At 29.3% G+C, this 8,108-nt stretch overlaps 1 long non-coding RNA gene across 1 annotated transcript; it reads right to left on the minus strand.

The window, feature by feature from the left end:
- Window positions 1–1,986: 1,986 nt before the first annotated feature.
- On the minus strand, window positions 1,987–8,108 carry LOC147807749 (uncharacterized). The gene is made up of 4 exons (XR_015434568.1): window positions 7,830–8,108; window positions 4,875–4,924; window positions 4,365–4,445; window positions 1,987–2,242 (listed from the first exon to the last, which is right to left on the minus strand). It is a non-coding gene; the product is annotated as an uncharacterized LOC147807749 (long non-coding RNA).

Below are 8,108 nucleotides of genomic sequence, written 5' to 3' on the forward strand. Positions count from 1 at the left end.
GAAAACCAATTAAGACCGATTATTGTTTTGCATGTATTAACACTGACAAGGCAGAAGTCTTTGCCACACATATAGCTAAACGATTCTCGCTTAACGATGAGTATGATATCAGCACACATGATACTGTCAATACTTTCTAGTCTCGGACTTTCTAGTCTCTAACTCCCAACTCACCCCTATTGAACCCACCAGTAATTATGAAGTACAAAATATTAAGAAACTAAAACCGAAGAAGGCACCAGGTGCCGACAATACTAAGAATAAAATGGTGAAACTTTTACCAAATACTTACATCTCTACCTTAACAGATATTTACAATGCCTGTCTGCACTTAAAATATTTTCCCACAAACTTGAAGAATGCAACCATTATTCTGCTCCAGAAAGCAAATAAGAACCTAACCTTACATGAGAGCTTCAGACCAATCAGCCTGTTGTGTACTTTCGGTAAAATTCTTGAACGTATACCGTATAACAGATTTAAACTTTTTCTAGGCTGTCTGCCTAATGAGCAGTACAGCTTCAGAAAAAACTTAGATACCACCAAGCAACTCCTTCGAATCATTGATTTCATTGGAAACGGCCTGCACAACAAAAAGACCACTGCATTTCTCATGCTCGACATCAGCAAAGCATGGCATCGTGTTTGGAATGCTATCGTGCACAAACTAATTAATTTAAACTTTCCCTATGGCAGTGTAAAAATAATACATAACTACTTATCAAACCGTACCTTTAATATTAATCTAAATAATGTTACTTCATCCAAGGGAAAAAAATAAAAGCGGGTGTTACCTAAGGGAGAATTCTGGGACCCTGGGACACTCACTGAGTTATTCACACGCAGATTCATCTTGTCCCTGTGAAAGAGCAATCCCCCGGGGTCTGATCAGGGGTAAGCTAATCCCTGTAACTTAAGTGTAGAGAGCAACCCGGCACGAGTGGTAATTACCAGGACTGGCGGGTCTCTACTATACACTGTTAAAAATTTCTTTCCAAAATTACGGTAAAAGGAACGGCAGCAGTCTGTCCATCCGATTAACCGTAAAGTTTACGGCTGAGAAAAGTTATTTACCTTTACGGATTTAATACTGTTTACAACAAACACGGTTAAAAAACAATGTTAACAAAAATAAACGGTTGTACTACTGTATACACCTAATACGGTTAATTAACCAGGTCTAAAGAATTTAATTTGTTTATAACCGTATAGTTTAGTATTGTTTAATAACAGTAAATATAAAAGTCTATGATTTAGAAACTATTTACAACATCTCGGGCTAAAGAGATAACTATCATAAATAGAATAATTAACAATAAAATAGAATAATTGTTTCATATGGAATGTCACTGAATATGTATGGAATCTTTACGATTTATTTTCTAATTGGAACTAACACAGGTAAAAAAAAATTAACATTAAGCCGTTTATAAATTTATGAGACTAAAACATTGAATTACGATCAGAAGATGCAAATAGCTTATTAAAACTGTTTAGTAAATTGTTAACTCTATAATATTAGTGACCAAGATTTCAGAAAACAGATTAGGTGCTGAAATAGTTTAAATTTTTCTAAGAAATATGAAAATAGTTCGCAGCTATAAAATTACACTGGCGGAGGAACTTAATAAATTTAATGGTAACCTAAGGCCTGTCGGGTGACCATTTTCTTAACATTGCTTGTCTACCTGAATAGGAACTATACAACAACAGGGTCCTTATTGCTTGTTTGGCATAAGGCCAATAAGAATGAAATTTTCAACAGGTTAGATACTGAACTTCAAGATATATCATTTAACGTATACGAAAACAGAATATAAATGATAATTAGAAAAATTTATAACACAATTTTTGAAAGTTAAGTTATTCTCAAAACTAAACTAGGTAATTCTAACATCAACTGTTTCAACTTTTTAAGTAAAATAAAGTTTTTTATTAAAACTTCATAAACATGTTGATAAATTGCAGATAATGAAAAGAAAACAATTACAAATAACAAAAATGACTTTATTAATTTCTACAGATCATTTCATACAAAATAAACACCTTTAAACACTTTTTTAAAATGTTACGCACCCTGTGAATGAAGGAAAGAATAAAAAATTGATGAATTTATTAATGTCGACAATCTTTCACCCAACTGTCATAGATAGAAAGCTTAAAATCTTGAGTGAATTTCTGATAAACAATCTTTTCCCTTTCTACTTTGGAGCCAGACACTGGATTTATTCTAACAAAGCACCTGAAAAATATGTTAAAATTAGTAAAAAATAATTTCATGTACATCAATTTTCTTATGCTTCAGAAACAACCATAATTATGATAAAATTCAATATAATAGCAAACTGACTTTTTCTATTGAAAATTTTGCAAGACAAACATTACTGATATCAATATTCCAAATACTGATTTTTAAGAAACAAATTTAGCCAAAATAGAAAACCTTGCCACACCATATCTCAAATCTCATATTGTGGAAAATGAAAAAAAAAAAAAAACTCCACGAAGTCAAAAATATTTTCAATACTATTTTAATACCAAGTTTTCATGGAGAATCCTTTTATTTAGAAACGCTCAACATACACATATGTAAGAAAATAAAAGCAAAAAGCTAAAAAAATGGCTATCAACAAAAGCAACTGAAAGGCAAATTAGAAATTACCATAAACATTTATACAAATTGACAAGTTTATTATTAGTTATAGACTGTTAATTATTAGAGAAACCAGTTAGTTGTTAATAAACTCAGCACAGAAAGGTTGACCAAGCCAAATGCAACTTGATGCAAAAGTAAATGAACAAATTTATTTTATTACCTCGGAACTAGATTAAAAAAATGTGTAAATATGTGTTATCTGTAGCAAAAAGAATCTATTCTCAATATGTATGAACACTCAATGAATAAAATTGATACATAGCATATATTCAGCAGCTTTTTAAGCTCTTAAAACATAATACAACACTACTGTTTTAGTGACAGTCTCATTTTGTTTAAAATATTTTACTAACATAGGAATTGTAACTTTCAGTTATTTCTAACATTTTAGATATGACATTTTCACATGAGAAAGCAAACAATTATAGAATATTGGAAAGTCACATACATTTGTTTAACAGACTTAATCTGCAAACATTTTTAAATTAATTTAATCTATTAAGAGTAGAGCATAAAAAAAAAAAAAAGGCGAAGGCACATCCAAGCAGAATCTATTGTTAATTTGTATAACAAAATACTTAAAATTTCTCATAATTAAACTTATTTATCGTAATATTTGATTTATTAGTGATTTGATTTCAGTAAAAAAAAAAAAAAATCGTGAGTTAAATCAGAGCTTCTAATCTTTAATCAGGGGTCTGCCCAGACATTTTGTGAAAGGTCCTTTTTTGTAAAATTGTGAAAAAATTACTCGTAATTTGTGAATATAAAATAAATGTTAAGTCACATTCTTTCAACCAGGGTCTGCTTTTGTGAATTTGTGCAAATAGGGTCCGTTATTGCAAAAAAACTTTTCCAAGGAGTTTTTAAATTGTAAAGACATACAAGATTATGCTTAACACTGTAAAATTATAATAAATTAAAAAAATTAAATTTTCAAAAATAAACAGCAATTGCTGCAACTAAATGAGAGGAGCAACATAGAAATATTTCGTATTCAGCTTTTACTGCTGAACGCAGAATATTTATTTCGGACGAATAAAGGAAGAAGCGTCTGCCGAAGACAAAACTTAGTTTGTTTACATCTGTCTCCCCCCCCGGGAAGGTCTTATTCGATTAGCAAAACAATAATGAAGATAAACAAATTTGTGAAGGGTCCGATTAAAAGATAAATTATTTTGTGAAGGGTCCGTTTTTAAGTTAAAATATTTTGTGAAGGGTCTGTTGTTATGAAAAGATATTTTGTGAAGGGTCCCTTTTTATGAAAAGATATTTTGTGAAGGGTCCGTTAACGGACCCAAATTTCTTCTAAACAGACCCCAGTTAATTTAAGTTGTTTACATTATGATAAAAAGCACAAAATAACTGATGGATCATCCCTTAACTGAATTGAGATTCATTTGTAATTAGTTAGAACTATTTGAATTAATAATTAAATTTTAATCATAAACAGCAATTCTGATAAGATATTGTTCCAATCATAGGTTTATTTAAAATATAATTGGTTTTAATGAATAATATATTGAAACACACATCAGGTAAATTTTTGTGCAACAATTGGAAGAATGGTATAAAAAGTCATGTTTATAGGTCTTGTGGCATTCTAACGATTTGCTAAAAGTTTTTTTTTTTTTGCTCAAGAACTTTAGAGCTTAGGGGAGGGGGAGAAGAAGAAAAATACAAGAAAAATCAATGAAATTTTTAGTACCTCTAATATGTAATAGATGCAAAAAATTTGGTGTTTACGGCTATGCCATCCATAGTTCCTCACACCTCAACATTGATGTCCCTAAAATTAAAAAAATAATAATAATAATAATGAGTGATATGAGAATAAAAAAATACATTATCTTATAAATTAATTTATAATTTTCACAAAATTTTAAATTTAAACATTTCTGAAAACATTCAAATGCTAAGACAACAAATATTAGATATAGATTATTTCAAACGTGTGGAGATACATCTCCCAGCAGTGAGAAATTTTATAAAATTCTAATTAATTTTCTCAATTATTAATAAAAATATCTTACAACATTTATTCTCATAAAATTCAATATGCAAGTTTAAATAGGGAGAGAAATATCCCAGATGAATTATTTTAATTCTTTTAATCATTTTTCTCTTTTTAAACAATAGCTAAAATTAAACTAAAAATATATTGACATTTTTAGTCACTGGCAAATTGAAACTCTATGTTTGTGGATCACACAATTACCTAAGACATGGATGCTTTGGTAACGATTGCAGATCAAGTGGTTTGAAGACCTGAAAGAAAATTAACTATTTAGATGTACCTACACTAAGTACATACATAATAAGTTTGAAATACATCTACATTTAAATAAAATTATTAATAGTAAAACAGCAAATTAATTTATTTGCAACTAACGAGTTACACTTAAATTTAACACAGAACTCATGTCTATGAGTTGACATGTGGAGATAGTACACTCTAGATGAGTAACTTACATAATTACATATACAGATAATATGCAATGATACATTATAAATTTTGCTTTTAAATTATTATTCATCACATTTTCAATTTAGCCTACATTTCACTTTTGCAAACTGTAAAAACATATAGCACCTTGCCTCATTACATTAAAATAACTTAAAGTGAATTTAAGTAATAAAAATGAACACACTAGATATGTTGTAACAGCAATTAATGGGATAAAAGCTAGAAAATAAAGACTAAATCATGAATATGAGAATTTTAAAAAGGAATTAATTGTGTAAAATCACTAAATACACTACTACACTTTACAAAAACAAATAAAAACTAGAAATTTTTTTTAATTTGACTCTTTTTTCAATACTTAGGTATGTTCAGGTTTAGTAGTCGGCCTGAAAAAAAACACAATAAATAAATAAAGACATTTTTTGTACATAATGGATGTACCAGACTAACTATAACTGAAATAAAAGGCTGGGATAGCTTGGTCGATAGGGCCCAGGGCACATGTCCAAGAGTTCGTGGGTTCGATCCATGCCAGCCGAAGACTCCATGTGTAGTAAATGGTGACTGATTAACATTAAATCTGTCGAGTCTCTAAGTCCCTCATGATTTTGTAACAAATCAATACTTCTGGGAGTACTGATCCAGGAGTTTTCTTGTCTTCTGGATTGGCAATGGAGTTGAACATTTGTTGTCATAAACCCAAAAATTGGGATGGCTGTTCAACAACGGATATAAAATAAATATAACTGAAGTATAATTTGCTCCACTAAAGTGCAAGAAAAGCAATTTCAACATAAAAGAAAGAAAAAACTGTCTTTTAAATTCAAAACCTACTATTTTTAATTATTATTTTGTTTAGAAGAGAACACTTTTATAATTTCCAGCATAATTTTGTCAATATTGTACAGTATTGTGCAAAATTAACAGTCACCACCTACTTTAAGGCACTAAACATAACAAATGGCAATTCACTAGCTAGTTGTCACACTGTCACTTTTTTCATAAAAAATATGCCTTTTACTACTATTTTAATAAATTGGAATCATTAAGAAGACTTTATAATATTCTGAACTTTATTTTACGGTTAATTCGCAAACTATCAACCAAGGTAGCATTAACCTCTTTTGCTGTTTCAATCAGATAAACATTTAATATTAATTATTAACAATCAGTTTTTTTTCTCGACAAATTTATTAAAGCAAAGAGTTTTTGAGTTGGTTCATACTATCAAAAGTAACCAGAATGTCATCAAGTTCATTTTAATATTTAGTATAGAACAGAACTAATCAAAACTTTTAATTTATCACAAGGTCAAATGTTAATTATATATATTGAGGTAAAAAGACTTCTTAAAATAATTTAGGGAATAAGTCCATACAAGGATCTGTGCTGCCACTATCACCAATGTGCCAAATGAATTTCAAACTACCAAATTTAGGATAACAAAATAAGAATCAGAAAAAAATACGATTTACAAATATACTACAAAAATACAATAATAAATTCTTAAATAATTGCAGTCAATAAATATTATGTGACTTAAGGATTTTTAAGGCGATAAACCTGAAATGAAGTATCGGTTTACAGTCGATGGTAAAGCATTTGTGAGTTATTTAGCCAATATCTTTGAAAAACCGAATATATTAAATAAGAAACTTCAAGGAACCAATAAAACTCTTGTTGATGCAAAAACGAAGATACTTGGCTTCATTACCCTTATTGAGTTATGTCAGAAATATATTAACAACAAAAATTTTGAACAGTTTCATTGGCTCCAAAAATGTGAAGTAAACGATACCGCTTTACTTGTTATTGTCTATCATCTGAAAATTCTATCGGCTGATTTAAGAGAAAGATATTCTGATTTAAAACAAATTTATATACCAACATGGATGTTGCAGTCCATGTTAGTGGATTTGTCTGATATATCAAGAACTTGCAGAAATGGAAAATGATTAGTCAGTTAAAACTTTATTTAATATGAAATGAGTGATGTCATGGCTTCGAGAGGAAACAAAAAACTAATACCCAAATTCAATCAAATGTGCAAGAAAACTATTGTTACCGATTCCATCTTCATATTTAGCTGAATGTGGATTTAGTGCTGTAAATGATTTCATTGGTAAAAAAAAGAAATCGTACACAATGGGGAGACTTGAGACTGAAGCTAACCAAATTGGAACCTAAGATAAAATCTATGTGCAGCAAGCATCAAGGGCAAGAATCTCACTAAATTAAAATATTAAATAATTATAGAAAAATCTTTATTAAAATTATTTCGAATTTGAATTTTTTATTATATGTTCTGAAAATTTACTTATTTTGTTTCGCTAGCAATTTCCTAAGTTTCTTAAATGAACAATTCGATTTTCTTATATTAAAAATTATGTATATGTTACATAGAATTTTAGAAAGGCTTAGGTGGGGCATGGTACAAAAAAGGTTGGGAAACACTGTATTAGACTTTCACGAATAATATTTCTTATGCAATGAATAAACTTTAATAGTAATAATATATTTAATTAAGAATTGTGTTTTCATTCGAAAATCAAAGTTCGTCGCTAGTAGAATATTGAAGTGCAATGGCGCTTACTTATCACTTGACACTACATAAGAACACATGTACTCAAAATTACATTTTTACGAGGGATTCAAACTTAAATACAATATATAATAACATGAAATAATTGATGATGAAATACTTACATTTTGTATCTTAGTCTTGCTCAATGGTGATGGAGATCCCATGCATTCCATCAAAGCTCACGCGATTTGGAATAATATTTATATTTCCATTATCGCATGAGCTTTGAGCTTCTAACGCTTCTCTATGGCGAAAGACCTAGATGGCGCGAATAAATTTACAGTTGTTTTAACGTATTTGGTTAAAATGATCAATCGACGATTTTTTTCACAGTTAACAGTTTGATTACCATATTATTTATGGTGATTTGACTGTTTTGTTTGAATATGGTGAAATAACAA

This window comes from Parasteatoda tepidariorum, chromosome 6, assembly GCF_982258835.1.
Source record: "Parasteatoda tepidariorum strain Cologne lab strain chromosome 6, Ptep-v5.0, whole genome shotgun sequence".
Lineage (NCBI taxonomy): Eukaryota > Metazoa > Arthropoda > Arachnida > Araneae > Theridiidae > Parasteatoda > Parasteatoda tepidariorum.